We start from the raw sequence: 17,730 nt of genomic DNA on the forward strand, positions 1-17,730 counted from the left end.
CCAATCAGTGGAAGGCAGTCGGCTGACAACACGTTTAGTATCGCTTCGGCTCGCTAGGAAACAGGACTGGGGCGTTACCAAAGAAGTAGGAGGTACCAGGTAGGAGGGGCTGGAGGAAAAGAGGATAAAACCGAGTAGAGCCCTGCTGTACCGTAGTGAGCTAGTGGAAAAGCACCATGAGGAGGTCCCGTCTGACCAGGACCAGGATGAAGGAGGAGAACCTAGACCGGGAAATTAGCGACCTGGATCAGAACACGACCGGAATTAAGGAGGAGAACCAGGACCAGGACTACAACATGATGAAGGAGGAGAACCAGGATCCGGATTTGTTTGGGCAGACTGGGACTACAGAGGAGGAACAGGACGCGATCCACCAGGACAACGAGCCCCCCGGTCCGCCCGGTTCCGGTCCACAGGTCTGTATTTCTGCTTTCAGTGGGAGTGAGTCAAGAGATGAAGCTAACAGCTGTTAGCTGCTAACTCTATATTTTGTGGTTCACTAAAAAGTCTATAACCTGCCTACTTTATTTCCTGCTGTAGCGCTGTTACGTCACTTTATTCAGTTTTAAAATAGTTTTTCATGCGAGAAAGTAACTGTTTAGATCCCCAATATAAAGTTAGTTTATCCAAACGCTGTTTAGAAGTTTGCTCCTGCAGAGCTGGTCGACCAGCCAACCTCCGTCGTCATCCCGGGGAAGAAAACGATCGCTTATTAACTTAGCCGCAGATTTTTTCAAGGTTTACCACCAGCTGGTTAAATTCTTTTTGGTAGATAAATGCTGGTCTCATTGACTAAGTCTAACAATTGTGGCTGCCGCATTGTTTGAATGAAAGGTGAAGCATCATGTGCGTATTAGACAGAAGAGCAGTGCTGCCTCGGGGCTCTGTAGCCAACGTACAGACATTACTAATTTACATCAATAAATACATTTTCCAACTGTAAAGTTGCATCAACTGCCACAGTCCACTGTGAAAATGAAAACTAATTGCGTAGCCTCTAACACTGGGAAATCATTCGCCATCCTCATCCTCCATCCCCCTCCCTCAACGCCCATCCTCCCTCTCATTTTACGCTTATTTCTGTTGAGTGGTGGACCTTATCAGCTTTTCGATGACGTCACGAAGTAAACGCAACATTTTTCTTTCTGTGATCAACAGTAATAACCAATTATCTCTTCAATGTAGTGATTACTTTGTGTTGTATTGACCTGGTTTGGGAAGGGTTTGTTTGTTGGAGGGTGGGGGGGTTACTGTTACTGTTCTGTTGTTGAAATAATGAAAATAAATCATTGTTTCAACAATACAACAGTAACAGTGGGAGCACGTATCACAGTTGTTTTCAACGATTAGCGGGTGCTGCCGTGTTGATTAGTGGGGTGGTCGATTAGTCGACTATGGCCATAAGTGATGACCACTGGTCAAACCAACAAAAGCTTTGGCCGGGGCAGCCCTAGGAAACAGTAACTTTTTGAGCCGTTATTTTATAAACGCCCTAATTCCCATCACTGGTTACTGTATCAACTCAAACACTGACATGTTTTGCTTAGTTTCAAAGTATAATTTGTACTGGAAATAATTCTGCTTGTAAGATTTGTATTAATAAAAAATTTAAAAAGGAAAACAAATGTCCATCCATCATTGATTGATTCTCTCTCTTCCTGTCTGTTGCCATAGAAACAGGACCACATCAAGGTGAAACCACGCAGCTGTAATGGGTGTGGGAACACGTTCAGGACCTCATTCCATCTGAATGCTCACCGCCGGCAGCGCCAATGTGGACAGACGGCGTACAGGTGCGAGCAGTGCGGCACATCGTGCACCAACTTGTCTGGACTGAAAATTCACCAGCGGATCCACACCGGAGAGAAGCCGTACAGCTGTGAGCAGTGTGGGAAGGCGTTCACTACCTCCAGTGGGTTAGCAGTCCATTTGCGCATCCACACCGGAGAGAAACCGTACAGCTGTGAGCAGTGTGGGAAGGCGTTCACTACCTCCAGTGGGTTAGCAGTCCATTTGCGCATCCACACCAAAGAGAGGCCGTACAGCTGTGAGCAGTGTGGGAAGGCGTTCGCGACCTCCGGAAATTTAATGATCCACCGGCGTCTCCACACCGGAGAGAAACCGTACGGCTGCGACTGGTGTGGCGCCGCCTTCAGAAGGGCAGACGCCCTGAAAAAACACCAGCGGATTCACACCGGAGAGAAACCATACAGCTGTGAGCAATGTGGGAAGGCGTTCACTACCCCCAAAGATTTAACGGTCCACCGGCGCGTCCACACCGGAGGGAGGCCGTACAGCTGTGAGCAGTGCGGGAAGGCGTTCGCGACCTCCGGAAATTTAATGGTCCATCGGCGCATCCACACCGGAGAGAAGCCGTACAGCTGTGAGCAGTGTGGGAAGGCGTTTGCTACCTCCAAAGAGTTAACGGTCCACCGGCGCGTCCACACCGGAGAGAGGCCGTACAGCTGTGAGCAGTGCGGGAAGGCGTTTGCTACCTCATCAGAGTTAACGGTCCACCGGCGCATCCACACTGGAGAGAGGCCGTTCAGCTGCGAGCAGTGTGGGAAGGCGTTCACTAACTCCAGTGGGTTAGCGGTCCATTTGCGCATCCACACCAGAAAGAGGCCGTACAGCTGTGAGCAGTGTGGGAAGGCGTTCACTCAATCCGGACAGTTAAAGGTCCACCTGCGCGTCCACACCGGAGAGAGGCCGTACAGCTGTGAGCAGTGTGGGAAGGCGTTCACTAACTCCGGACATTTAGTGATCCACCGGCGTCTCCACACCGGAGAGAAACCGTACGGCTGCGACTGGTGTGGCGCCGCCTTCAGAAGGGCACGCGACCTGAAAAACCACCAGCGGATCCACACCGGAGAGAAACCATACAGCTGTGAGCAGTGTGGGAAGGCGTTCACTACCTCCAAAGATTTGACGGTCCATCGGCGTGTCCACACCGGAGAGAGGCCGTACAGCTGTGAGCACTGCGAGAAGGCCTTCGCTAGCTCCTCAAAGTTAGTGGTCCACCGACGCGTCCACACCGGAGAACGTGTGGGCAGTGTGGGAAGGCCTTCAGCCTCTCCAACAACCTGAAGAAACACCAGCAGCTCCACAGCAGCTAGAGGACGGGATGGTCCAGTCCTACACCTCAGAAACTAACGATTATTTTATCATCAATTAATCTGTTGATATGTAATATTCCTTGGGCCAGACCAGATCCGGTATCACTTGAGTGGGCAAAACCTTACCTATACTTAATAGTTTTCAGGGTCAATATAAGTAAATTAAAATATGATTGCCTTTTCATAGGAGCAGCTTTTTTATATTTTTTGTTATTTTCCCCTATAGGCAGATTGTCATTAAAGTGGCTTGTCAATTGGCTCAGATCGGATCTGTAACATGAGAACATGTAAACGGGACAAATATGCACGGAATTGGATATTGTCAGATCAGATTAAGGCCCCCATTATATGTGGAAATAAATCAGATACAAATCGGATATCTGCCAATACGTCTGCAGTCTAAACAGACAGATCGGATCTTTTCTGGCAATGCGTGTCATACGTCTAATATTAAGTCACGTGCCCACATGTTTTGCTGAACCTCTGTAGCCTGTTATTGACACGTGGGACCGACCTGGACTACCTTGGCCAGTTGTCACAGGAATTATAGGTAACACTTTACAATAAAGGTCCCTTAATTAACGTTAGTTAGTACATTATTAAGCATTAATTAACTGTTTACAGAGATATTAACAATCATTGTTATGTATTACTTAGGATTAGGAAACACATTAATTAATGTAGCCTATTAGTAAGTAGTTAATTAATGTTTACTTCTCAAAGTTAGTTAATAAATTAAAAGTTGAATAATGTAATTAGTTATGTATACATTACTCAGCATTAATTAACACATTAGTTTATATATTAATGCTTAGTAATGTAGTAACTAACGTTAATTAAGGGACCCTTATTGTAAAGTGTTACCGAATTATAGTGTTTAATTTTCATGGTGTCCACGCGTCTGCTTTTGTCCAGTCTATGCAGATCGATACGAGGGCAAGCAAGAGAGCGTGCGCGACAAACACCAGATTTCGTTTGAGAAAGGCTCAAAATTGTTCAAGTGAGACTCTCGACAAAACCTTTGATACCTATGCCATCTTAGATGATGGATTGGAGTGCACAATGTTGTTACCTGGTACAGCAGAATATCTGGGCTTGGGGAGAGAGTCTGAGCAACTTGAGCTTCGTAGAGTGAGACAACAGACCAAGAAACTTGAAGGAAGAACCTTAGATTATCTGCTGCCTCAAGCCCTGAGAAAAAATACTTAATTGACAGGGCTTTCACATCCACCACCTTTTGTTCAGATTTTGTTGATCTGCGTTCATCATTGTTCAGTTACCAAAATAAAGGACTGAACTTATATCTGGATCCAGTGTTTTAATGTGCACACCACATGGTTGTTCTGTGAGCCGGCACCACCACCACCACCACCACCACCCAGCACAGTTTTTTCATTGTCAATAAAAGTCTGTCTGTCTGTCTGTCTGTCTGTCTATTTAAAGCAGAAGTAAGTGATATATTTGTGTTAATATAAGTCTTAAATAGTTATATCTTCCGACAGCAATCACTTACATAGAGTGTTTGGACTGAAACACGGGTCTGTCAGTCACTCTGCTCTGCTCTGAGCCGAAGAGAAAACATTTATCGTATCCTACAGTTTTTATCCAATGAGGAGAGAGAACGGCATGCAGGGCTGTGTGTGCAGCCAAGGGACGCCGTGAATGTGGCGACGTAGCGACGAGGACTGTTATGGTGCGTTCAAGGAAACTCATATTTTTCCGACCTGTGAAGTGGTACCAGTTCGATCTGGTACAAGTTCACCGGTCGGAAGTTACGAGTGGCCGTTATAGTGACTTTCACCGGTAAAACAGGTCGGAAAAACACGAGTGGGTTGCCTGGAACGCTACAAAGTCGTAAGTTGTGACTTGAAGCTGTAATTTACGGTTTCAAAAGCCTGCCTGGAACGCAGCATTAGCCAAAACGACCGGACCACTTACTTCTGCTTTAATTTGCAAAAAATAGCGAAAAAGAACAATCATTGGAGTTTTTCAAACGTCTACTGCTCAGGCATACTTTCACCTAGAGACTTCATTTAAACTTTAAACAGTAGACACAAGTCTTGTGTATTGTCGTATTACTCCACGTTTTGATAGGTCATATAGTTTTTGATCAATCCCTGTTCAATGACCATGATCATTTTTGGAGAAATTCTGAGATTATAATGGTTGTGTATTGCACGGAATGTTCTTGTCAGAGTGCGTGACATCATCGGCTAGAGTGGGTGAGAGCCCAGAAAAATTCCTGATTTTTTCTCTTTCCACATTCCCCCTGGACACAATTTACACTCTGCACACGTGATTTTTTCCAAATTTGTTAGACAAACCTGTTCTGTGTCTCACCATGTGCTCAAAATATCAGAGAGACTTACAGAATTTGAATTATCAGCCTCTGAGTGCGGCCACGTCTGTCCCTGCTCCTCATTGAGTCCAATACAAAGATTTTCTGAGAGAAGCAGAACGGACCGATGTTTTAAAATTGCCAGTGTCTCCAAAATATTTACTGTAGAAACACCAAATCGTACCAAATTTTTCAGGAAGTCCTTACAGCACCGTTGATCTGTGTTTTGTTCTGATAGGAGTTACCGTTTTGTCACAGTAAGCCTTTTGCGAGACCAGTGCAGAGGCAGAAAATCGCTCTTCTTCTTGATGTTTCTTTCTGCCTCAGCCTGGGTGGCCCCTATCGTCATTGGCAACCACCTCAAGTTGCCGTGGTAACGTCTGATTCTCAGAGGCCAGAGCTTGTTAACTTCATCTTCAGCTTCATGTGATTACAGTTACAGATCTCTTAGCTGTCCATCGTGTACGATGTTGTCGCTGGTGCCACTTCAGGTGGCTGACGAGGCCGATCCATGAGCCGATCATCCGGCCGCAATCTGGGCAGGGGAGCCCGGATGCAGGTTGGATGCCGGCTGCCCTTTGGTGTCGCTGGGCACGTCTCTCGGTCCTCCTCTGCTGGTTGCCGTAGTGTATGGACGAGGTTGCTCTGGCACAGGCGGCCTGCCAGGCTGGTCGATCAAGTGCCAGAGATTCAAGCTGCGTGGGGTTGATGGTGCTGCGCTTTAGCAGGTCTTTTGTGTAGTCCTTGTAGCGTCTCTTTTGTCCGCCAGGGGCTCGCTTTGCAGCACTTAGTTGGCCATAGAGGACTTGGCGGGGCAGGCGGTGGTCAGGCATGGGGATGGTGTGTCCTATCCACCGCAGGTGTCTTTTGGCAACGGCTGCGTCCATACAGATGGAATTGGTGCTGTTCAGGATTTCAGTGTAGGGAGTGCGGTCTTCCCATGACAGACCAAGGATCTTCTGAAGGCAGCGGATGTGGAAGCCCTCCAGGTTTTTGATGTGCCGTCTATATGGAGTCCATGTTTCTGCCCCATAGAGTAGGGTTGAAACACAGACTGCGTGGTAGACGGCGACCTTGGTGCTAACCTTCAGGTTACGGTTTTCAAATACTCTGTTGCGCAGGCGTCCGAAGGCTGATGAGGCTTTATTGATGCGGGTGTGTATTTCGGTGTCAAGGCTGCAGTGTTGGGATAGTGTGGAGCCGAGATAGGTGAAGTGGTCGACTGTTTTGAGTGGGATTCCATTTAAGTGAAAGCACGGGGGTGAAGCTGAGCCTGTGTCTCTACACTGAAGACTGCACACAGACACCTCACCAGAACCAACACTGAACATATATTCTCCACTTTGACATTACTGATCAACACTGAATATATCTCACTGATGATTGTTTTATTAGATTGAGCACTTACACATTTTACCCATTTAAACAAGTTAATCCTGAGTGATGTGGAAATTGTGTCTTTATGTAACCATTCTGAACTGTATTTGAGCTGATGTGTCCTGTTGAAGAATGTGAGGGAGTCAAGCATTAGCCCTGTGGTACGAAGGGTTAACACATGGAGAGAGGAGTCAGGACATATAGAAAGATTTATGTACCTGTTTATGCATTCACTTTAAGTAGTAGTAAAGTTTAGTCTCATGTTTTAACTAACCTACTGTGTCTTATATTTTTGACTAACACACTGAGTTTAAAGACAACTGAAGCTTGTATTCATAATGTAATGAATACCAGTAACCTGTTTGATCGTTCAGAGAGCACACAGAGCCACAGTGAGAGGAAAACATCTCCAAGGCCGAAGGGAGGAGAGGATGAGATGCTGAATGCAGCATTGTGAGGAAGAGTTTTTAATGATCTGTCTTATTTGCCCTGACCCCTCAGACACCTGGGATGGAGAGTTATGTCAGTGTAGGGAGGGTTTGTTGTGTTTCAGGCCCAGAGGTTCGTGTGCTGGGAAGATGGGACCAGCCTGTGCAGCCTGAGGGCACCAACGAAGGGAGGGCTAAGTCTAAACCACAGCCACTCCCCACCTGTTTCTGACCAATAAGAATTAATTACACTCACATAGTGCGAGGTATTAAAGGGATAGTTCACCCTAGAATGATATTTCGCTCATTATCTACTCACCCTCATGTTGACTAAGGGCTGGAAGAAGTTTCAGAGTCCACCGTCCCTTCTCTCAGTTACAGGGGGTCTCGGCGTAGCAGTGCATGTCCATATAACGGTTGCAAAGGGACACCAGAGCTCTTCGTAAAAAAACACACACAAAAAAACATCCAAATACCTCCATGATGCTCGTATGTAATGTCCGTCTTGTGCTGAAGCCCCAAATTGCGTAATTGTCCCGAAAAAAATTAAATAAGTCTATATTTTAAGCTTGTTTGTAGCGGAAGCTTCTCGAAGCTCCTCTTCCTGGTCCGTCCAAATCTCGCGTGATTTGCGCCGGCGTCAGTGCGGTTACTGCGAATCACGCGAGATTTGGACGGACCAGGAAGAGGAGCTTTGAGAAGCTTCCGCTACAAACAAGCTTAAAATATAGACTTATTTAATTTTTTTCGGGACAATTACGCAATTTGGGGCTTCAGCACAAGACGGACATTACATACGAGCATCATGAAGGTATTTGGATGTTTTTTTGTGTGTGTTTTTTTACGAAGAGCTCTGGTGTCCCTTTGCAACCGTTATATGGACATGCACTGCTACTCCAAGACCCCCTGTAACTCAGAGAAGGGACGGTGGACTCTGAAACTTCTTCCAGCCCTTAGTCAACATGAGGGTGTATAATCACATGAAGTTACCTGTGTGTGTTAGAGTGTGGGAGAGGAGTGCGCGCTTCCGCGCGCATTTGTATGTTACCTGTGTGTTTTGATGTGTGTGTGTGTCTGTAACTGTAATCACATGAAGCTGGCTCTAGAGTCTGTGTGTGTGTGTGTGTGTGTGTGTGTGTGTGTGTGTGTGTGTGTGTGTGTGTGTGTGTGTGTGACTGTAATCACATGAAGCTGGCTCTAGAGTCTGTGTGTGTGTGTGTGTGTGTGTGTGTGTGTGTGTGTGTGTGTGTGTGTGTGTGTGTGTGTGTGTGTGACTGTAATCACATGAAGCTGGCTCTAGAGTCTGTGTGTGTGTGTGTGTGACTGACTTGACACATAGTTAGTTAGTAGCTGCATCCTGTGTCAGTCTGATTTAGCTGTGTCTGTGTTTATAAACATTTAAACGAGCGCCAGGTGGATTGTTTATGAAGTTAACGAGCCCTGGCCTGAGGATCAAAGAGGTTACCACGGCGATAGGGGCCCCCGCAGGCTGAGACAGACAGAAACGTGGAGAAAAAGAGCCATTTTCTGCCTCTGCACCGGTCTCACATTTAGGCTTAGCATGACAAAACGGTAACTCCTATCAGAACAAAACACAGATCAACGTTGCTCTAAGGACTTACTGAAAATTTCGGTACGATTTGGTGTTTCTACAGTTTTTGGCGACGCTGGCAGTTTTAAAACATCAGGCCGTTCTGCTCCTCTCAGAAAATATTTGTATTGGACTCAATGAGGAGCAGGGACAGACGTGGCCGCACTCAGAGGCTGATTCTGTAAGTTCTGTAAGTCTCTCTGATATTTTGAGCACATGACATGAGAGATAACAAGTTTGTCTTACAAATTCTGAAAAAATCATGTGTGTAGAGTGTAAATTGTGGCCGGGCTGAGTGTTGAAAGAGAAAAAATCTGGAGTTTTTCTGGCATCTCTCCCACTCTAACCGATGATGTCACACGCTCTGACACAAACATTCCGTGCAATACACAACCATTATAATCTCATAATTTCTCCAAAAATGATCATGGTCATTGATCAGGGATTGATCAAAAACTATATGACCTATCAAAACGTGGAGTAATACGCCAATACACAAGACTTGTGTCTACTGTTTAAAGTTTAAATGGAGTCTCTAGGTGAAAGTATGCCTGAGCAGTAGACGTTTGTTAAACTCCAATGATTGGTCTTTTTCGCTCTTTTTTTTTCGCCCGTCCCATTGACTTCAATGCAAAATTTTGCGCAGTTTTTTTGCTGCAGCTATTTCATAGCTGTAGGGATCAGTGCCCGGTGCGATGGCCCGTGGCCCTAATTAATGTAACGCTTTTGTCTTGAGCAGATGACAAAGAATTCTGGCTCTCTTGGGATGGTGGTTGCAGCTAACTGCTTGCAGACTGCGGTTTCCTGAACAGGAGAGTTTCTTGTATCTGATTCCTTTGATGATCCAATCTAATAAATAGTTAACCGGAATGTCGTTGTTTGTCCTCTCTTGGAATAAACAAACACACGTCAGTTTTCCTGTTTTTTCAACCTGACAGACGGAGAGTCTCTGGTAGTGACAGCAGCTTCAGTCCTGTGCTTTAAATGTTGCTGGGGGACGAGGTTTACCTTTGGTTTCTATTTGAATCACTGGTTGTGCCTTTAATTATCTTGTTCACACTGTGTTAACACTTTTCTTCCAGCAGTCTGGTAGCTTCTCATGTTTTATTGTTTTAGGAGGAGAACAGCAGAGACTCTCAGACTTAGTAGAGAAATGTTTTCACTTTGATGTTGAACTAGTTCCACTGAAGCTTCAATAGTGAAGTGAAGTGAAGTAACAAACACTCCTCCTGTTGTTCCAAAGTAGAATAAAGAAATCCAGGATCAGTGGAAAAGCAGGTTGGACAAAGGCTACGTTTACACGTGCCCGGCTATTTTCATAAATGGACATTTCACCCTCTATGTTTACAAAAAACACTGCGTGCACACCAGTCCGTTTTCAGAAAACGTTTCGTTTACACTAACCCGTGTATATATGCCGTCAAGAGCATGCCAAACCTGTAGGTGGCAGTGTAGCGAGAAGCTCAAGCCCATGTCAGCCAATCAGAATCCCGCACATGATCCTGCATAGCAACCTGATAGCAACAGCAACAACAACAACGTCACTTGCCATCCTTGTGTGTAAAGTTTTAATATTTTTTCATGCGAGAAAGTAACTGTTTAGATGCCAAATATGCGGCCAGTTTATCCAGATGAGGCTGTTTAGAAGTTTTCTCCGATGTTTCTCGGAGAGGTGAAGCTTTTTTGCCAGAGAAGTGAAGCTCCGACATCACAGAGACAGCAGCCGGTCTGCAGAGCTGCTTGGTCGGCCAGCCTCTGTCGTCCTCCCGGGGGACAAAACAATCGCTACCCAGGACACCAGGAAGACTAGCGGCGTTTTAGAGCGCAGCTAATGGGGATCCTAACAAATAAGAGGTTTACCACCGGCTGGTTAAATTATTTTTAGGATATAAATGTTGGTCTCATTGATGAGATCTAACAATTGTGGCAGTAGCATTAGTTAGTCTGAATGTTGTCGCGACCACGCGCCACCCTGGCAAGTTAACTTCACAATTAAGGCTCTAACAAGTCTAGGCTTCAGGGCGGACACCGGTGCACATACTTCTATTACTAAAACCCTGGAGTTTGGTAGAATCCGCCGCCATATAGTGCAATGTTCTGACTCACCAGTTGCTTCACGGTCATCACCTGTAGCTTGGCTGGCGAATCCCTCTTAGCTGACTGGCGTCCTGCTGCTGTGGCACCGGGCCGGCACCAGCTCGTCAGTCCGTCGTCACGCGGTCGTGGCTTTCTTAGTTCATTTGTGTGTGGACGAGACAATAACTAAACAATAATTCAATCTTGAGGTGAAACGTGTCCTTTCTCATCGTCAACTTCTCTTGACTACTCAGCGGGGCTGCAGCCGCGTCCATGCGGCTCTCACTCTGGGGTTTTCCCAGCATCCCTTGCTCCTTCCGCTCACGTCAAACCTAAGCGGACAGGTAGCCAGGCAACCAATCTAAACATTACACCCCCCATTACACCCCCCTTCTCAAACCCACGAAAGTGACCGTAACAGCAGTTAAAAAGAGGATTTATTTACAAAGATGAGAGAGACTACTCACCTGCAAGTTGTCTCTCTGGGACCGTCACGGTGTGGCTGGCTGACGCAACATCCTCCTTGAGATGATTGTCAAAATAAAAGTCCCATAATTGTATTTTCGTGATGGTCGCCCCAGATGATATTTCAGACAATGAACATAGATTGTGTATTATGATTGAAATGTATGTACAAATGCTTCATAACTTTATCAACAAATGGAAAACAAGTTTGAAATTATGCCAAATGGGGCAAGGATTATATTTAAATTGTTTTAATGTGATTTAAAACCAGTTGTCCAAATAGAAGTCAAGGCCGGACGGTCGCCCCACATGATGTTTTCACACTTCAGAAGGCAGAAAATGACAAGTAACCAACATGTTTAAAGAAATTAGAGTGGGCACATGTATAAGGAAGGTATTAGACATTCATGTTATATTTGTATTCATTTTAATGTTTATTATTGAGTAAAATGTTTCTTTGAACCATTTACAATAATAGCTCAGGGCCAGTCGGCTCAGGTACAATCTCCATGGGTCCATGTCGGTTCAGGACCCGTGGAGACCTCTAGCTCAACCCAAGATGGCTGCACATGCCGACATTGGAGACATGCCCAGCATCGTTACACCAACCACCCGAATGCCCCGTGTATGCAGCTCCTCCACAGCTGGACTGAGAAGGACCCCTTGTGTTTCTGGAGACAGAGACTTAAACCCTGTTTCCACTATGCAGTACGGTACAGGTCGGTACGGAACGGTATGCTTATTTCAGCGTTTCCACTACCATGGAACCGTACTGGTTACCATGGTACCCGTTACCATGTTTGTAACCTTTCTGGTTGGGGTACCTAGCACACAGGACCGGTTCCCTTGAGGAGGAGCCGAAGCACTGCGAGCTGGTGATTGGTTGACGGACATCTGAAGCACAACAACACAACCGACCGCGAGCCAGTGGCTATAGCCTGCCCCACAGTAAAAATGGCACATAAAAGAAAAAGAGGAGTAAAGCAACATATATTTAAGCATTAAAGATGTTCAATCAAACCCGCATAGTTTGAAACAACGTTCAAAACACACACAGCCAGTGTCAGAACGAAGCATATAATGTCCGCTAGCTTAATGCTAACGTATAATGTAAAACACCATAGACGGGCTAACAGAAATTAGCCATTTCGCTGCAACTGAGCCATAGCAGTAAAGCTGCTACGTCTTCCTCTCAGGAGAGTAAACGAGCCAAAAGTAACGTATCCGCACGCTTTTAGAGGTTTACCGCTGGCTGGTTAAATTCTTTTTAGGAGATTAGTGTTAGTCTCATTGATTAAATTTAACAACTGTGGCAGTCGCATTATTAGTTTGTTTGAATGAAAAGTGAGCAGGGCTGCCTCTGTATTTCTATGGGAGTCCTATCGCCACTCTGTTATATCAATCGCTCTGGTCGGCAGTTGTCGACTCGTCGGGGCGGTGTGTGTGTGGGGGCCTTTAGTAGTGACGCTTCGACACGCACTCCCCTGAAGGTCCCCTTACACAGTGGAAACGCAGAGCTGACCATATCCGACCCGAACCGTACCCCAACCGTACTGAAAGTGGAAACGAGGCTTTAGTCTGGTAATATGCAATGGGAGCCTTCCAGTGTCCTTGCAGGCCAACCACCATGAACACCAGAGCCTCAGTAGCAACATCAGTCTCACTGCTGCCATCACCCATGTCTACTAATCCAGACATTGACTGGGTATGTGGATTATATTGTCATGTTTTCTGATGGCCACGGCGTCCAACATGAGTGCAACTCATCCATATTTACCCTGGTCTTCCTGGTTTTCCTGGCTCTTCGCTCCAGCATCATCTTGTTCAGGCTCGTCATCCGCCTGACGCAGCCACCTGGAGAAAAAATTGACACGTAGCTATTTATTTAGTATCTTTAACGTGTCAGTATGTTCCCATAATTAAATCAGACAACATTAAGACTACCTTTGTACTGTAAGTGGATGATGGAGGGGAAAATGTTGAGTCTCTCTGAGGTATTTGTACACCTTTGGACCCTGTAGATGGAGCGTGAGCGCTAAGTCTCTGTAGCCCTTTGTGTACTCATGACCCTGGTTGGCCATCAAGTCTATCTGAACATCTGAAATGTTATGAGCAAAAATTCCCTAAAAGTCCCCTACTAGGGCTGTAACGGTACACACAAGTCACGGTTCGGTACAACAGACACTAATTGAATGTAAAACTAAAAATGATCTTCTGTTAAAGGTTTTTTTTTATTTTTTATACTTTATTTCTTTGGTTTTCATAAGACAAACATGAGGTCATATACAAACATTCAGTCACACTGAATAATACACATAAGTGCACGCCACAGGGTGATAAACTTTTGTTCACAATCTACAACAATTTCAGCCGTCACACTCTGCGTCTGTTATAAAGGTTTTAAAAAATAAATAAATAAAAAACAAAAACAAGTGCATTAGGAGTGTTACAACACCATTCATTCATTCTACAGGAAAAAACCTGCACTTGACAACTGACAGCTATTATAAAAAAAACAAGAAACTAACATCAGTGTTGTTTTACACTGTTAATTTAGGCTAGAGGCCTGTTAGCCTGGTCGCGCCCACACTAGTGACGTCACGCCTCGCAAAAGCGCTGCTGACTGCTAGTCTGGCCAACCGTGCTATTAACTGGATTTCTGTCTCCCGAATTTTCGGGAACTCCACCCTCTTTTTCGAGAGCCAATCAACGTCGAGCCTCTCCAACGGCTCTGGGTAGAGGCGTGTTCAAGTAAGTGACGCAGTAGAGGAAAGAGCGGTGTGATTGGTTTAAGCTTCGACACCGCCTATTCTGGCTTCAACCAATAGCAGACTGAGGCATTTGAGGGGGGTGGGTAAACCAGGTTTGAAGGATGCGCTTTGAGAGATGGATTCTCTTAACGTCTTGGCCAGACCCAATGCTGAGTATCAACATTGGAAAGTCGTGCCAACCAAGCTAGAGGCCTGTTGCTATGGTGGCGTATTTGTGTGTGACCCGACACGGGATGAATATCAATGCCGTTACACCCCTATCTCCTACTGATAATAACTAGGGGAGAGTGGGGTAAAGTGAGACACTTTTTACATTTGCTCCCCTCTAAGCAAGCTAAAATGATTTATCAGTAAAATTTACACATTTCCCATTAATTCAGGATGTTTCCTAGCAATGGAAATTATCAGAATGTATTCAGGATGAAGGACAGTGAAAATATGATAGTTTAAAAAAAAAGTGGTCTAGTGTCTCACTTTACCCCAGCTCAGGGGTAAACTGAGACAAACCAGAGAAATCAATGGGGTAAACTGATCCACTTACTTTTTCCACTCTGAAACTACCATAACAACACATGTTGTAACAGTTAGAATCCTGACAGCTAGCTTGACAACCACACTTCCCAAAACTAATGTCGGACTAGTAGCAGAATCATGGGGATTGGTCAATTAAGCACTTTTTTTTTCTCAACACAAAGTGACTCAAGAACAAAATCAAATACAACACAAAATGTTTTAATTAACATTCAAATGACAGATAGACCCAGTTAGATAGGCTGGGGGTCAGATTGTAGGACCCGACAATTGTGACCATTTCGATCAAAAGTCCTCTTTTATGTGGGGGGAGCCGACAAAGTGGAACGTGACTAAAATTGAATGTAACCAATATTAAGCGAGCTGACTGAAGGGCACATATCATAACAAAGCAGTGTGGCTACAGATCATGCTTGATCACGCAAGATTTCTGGCTTGGGGGACGAGATTCTAGTGTAAATCTTTGTGTGTGGTGTGCTCACAACTTGTCTCACTCTTGGATTTATTATAATGCATCCATGGTCTCACTTTACCCCGCAGCATTTGTCTCACTTTACCCCAACACCCCCATTTTAGAAAAAACGACCTCTCTTAGAAATTCAGGCTAATTTTCAGCCAGCATCATCACATGGTTTTATGTGTTGGTAGTTCATCATCATGTATCATATACGTTTTTCTACCTGAATCAATTTGCTTTGGCACAACAGTTGATTAAGTTGACAGCAAGAGAATTTACTTTTACATGCAAAAATCATATTTTTGTGAAAAAAACATGCTTTCCACAGCATCATGAGGTCCTCTCCTTCATGGCCATAGGGAAATGGAAGGGGCTTGAAAACATAATGGTCAGATGACCATAAATGTGTTCCGTTTTCTAGATACAGGGGGTGTCTCACATTACCCGGTGTCTCACATTACCCCACTCTCCCCTAAGGAGTTTCCTAAAGACATAAGAATAACATGAATTTCAAAGTGCTGATTTCGTTTCACCTGAGTAGAATTCAAGCCGCTCTCTGAGCTCTTCATTAATGAGGTTCTTGTCCCTCAAATCCCCAGAAGACTCCTCACTGTGGTCTTTGCCCTCTTTTCTCTGGCCAAGGCATTCTTCTTCTCCCGCTCCAGACTTTCCACTCTCGCCAACGCTTCGTTGAGTCTGGTCTTCAGAGCGGCAGGAGAAGGAGGTAAGGCATAGCCGTGATCCTATAGGAGAGAGAAGCAGGTAAGGCATAGCCGTGATCCTATAGGAGAGAGAAGCAGGTAAGGCATAGCCGTGATCCTATAGGAGAGAGAAGCAGGTAAGGCATAGCCGTGATCCTATAGGAGAGAGAAGCAGGTAAGGCATAGCCGTGATCCTAGGAGAGAGAAGCAGGTAAGGCATAGCCGTGATCCTATAGGAGAGAGAAGCAGGTAAGGCATAGCCGTGATCCTAGGAGAGAGAAGCAGGTAAGGCATAGCCATGATCCTATTGGAGAGAGAAGGAGGTAAGGCATAGCCGTGATCCTAGGAGAGAGAAGCAGGTAAGGCATAGCTATGGTCCTATAGGAGAGAGGAGCAGGTAAGGCATAGCCGTGATCTATAGGAGAGAGAAGCAGGTAAGGCATAGATTTCAGTCTGTTGTCAGTTGGTTTCAGTTTGTTGTCAGTTGGTTTCAGTCTGTTGTCAGTTGGTTTCTGTCTATAGTCATCTGGTTTCAGTCTGTTGTCAGTTGGTTTCAGTCTGTTGTCAGTTGGTTTCTGTCTGTTGTCAGTTGGTTTCAGTTGTGTTTTCTACTTGTTTGTTTAGCAACACAATAACGGAGTCGGCAGAGACGTTTATCACTTTTACTTCAGCTTCTTGTAGCATACAACCGGAAAACAGGATATGACAAAACAATGACGTCATTACCCACTTAAAGAAATAACAGGAATAAAATAAGTCTGTTCAATACACTACAGTTTCAGTCTGTTGTCAGTTGGTTTCAGTTTGTTGTCAGTTGGTTTCAGTCTGTTGTCAGTTGGTTTCTGTCTATAGTCATCTGGTTTCAGTCTGTTGTCAGTTGGTTTCAGTCTGTTGTCAGTTGGTTTCTGTCTGTTGTCAGTTGGTTTCGGTACGTTGTCAGTTGGTTTCGGTCTGTTGTCAGTTGGTTTCAGTTTGTTGTCAGTTAGTTTCAGTTTGTTGTCAGTTGGTTTCGGTCTGTTGTCAGTTGGTTTCGGTCTGTTGTCAGTTGGTTTCGGTCTGTTGTCAGTTGGTTTCGGTACGTTGTCAGTTGGTTTCGGTACGTTGCGTTGTGAGGTATGCCTTGGGTATAAAAGGGTGTTCCAAGCCAAGCAGGCTGGACTCACTGTACAAACAGACCAGTTAGCGTCTGAAGAAGGCTTAGTCAGCTGGAACATTACGCCACAGCTGATCTATACTTGGGCCGTTTAGGTCTAATTTTTTGATATACTACCACCCACTCTGTGGTGGTGGTAAAATAAGATTGTATTAAAATGTAAACATATTGATGTGTGCTGTCATGTGGGCCTATGTGTGCGGCCATGTGAGGTGTCGGCTGAGCCGGGAGATGCCTTCGGCCTGGCACCTGTCAAAACACTTTTTCACCTAACCCTACTATACACCTACTATACACGATGACACCACTCCCAAGTCTCTAGGACATTCCGTTCAAAAGTTACCCGGAAGTGACCCGGAAAGGGTGATTCATTGCTATTTTTAGAATCAGCGTACCCCAAAATGGGGGGGTAGCCAAAGTTTCAAGTCCATGAATCATTGGGAAAGGTAATGAATCAGCAAAACCAAAGTGGCACTCTTCCCTATTCTCCTCCAGTCAGGTGGACCCCCTCCCCTCCTCCACACGCAGACACAGACATGAAGAGTGTGTTTCATGGTGAGAGACGTGAGGTCGTTTTGGAATCTCCGGTTGCTATGGATACGGTACGACTTCTGTGGGTGCGTTATGGCTACTGTGTGTGTGTGTGTGTGTGTGTGTGTGTGTGTGTGTGTGTGTGTGTGTGTGTCTGTGTGTGTGTTGGGGGGGGGGGGGACTTGGCAGAAGTTC

The 17,730-nt window shown here is 45.3% G+C and overlaps 1 pseudogene; it reads left to right on the forward strand.

Moving 5' to 3' along the window:
• Positions 1–296: 296 nt before the first annotated feature.
• LOC146986707 (uncharacterized) lies at positions 297–3,116 on the forward strand (annotated as a pseudogene).
• Positions 3,117–17,730: the final 14,614 nt, after the last annotated feature.

Source organism: Trachurus japonicus, chromosome 5 (assembly GCF_045865225.1).
Source record: "Trachurus japonicus isolate A0001 chromosome 5, Traja_1.0".
NCBI classification, from domain to species: domain Eukaryota; kingdom Metazoa; phylum Chordata; class Actinopteri; order Carangiformes; family Carangidae; genus Trachurus; species Trachurus japonicus.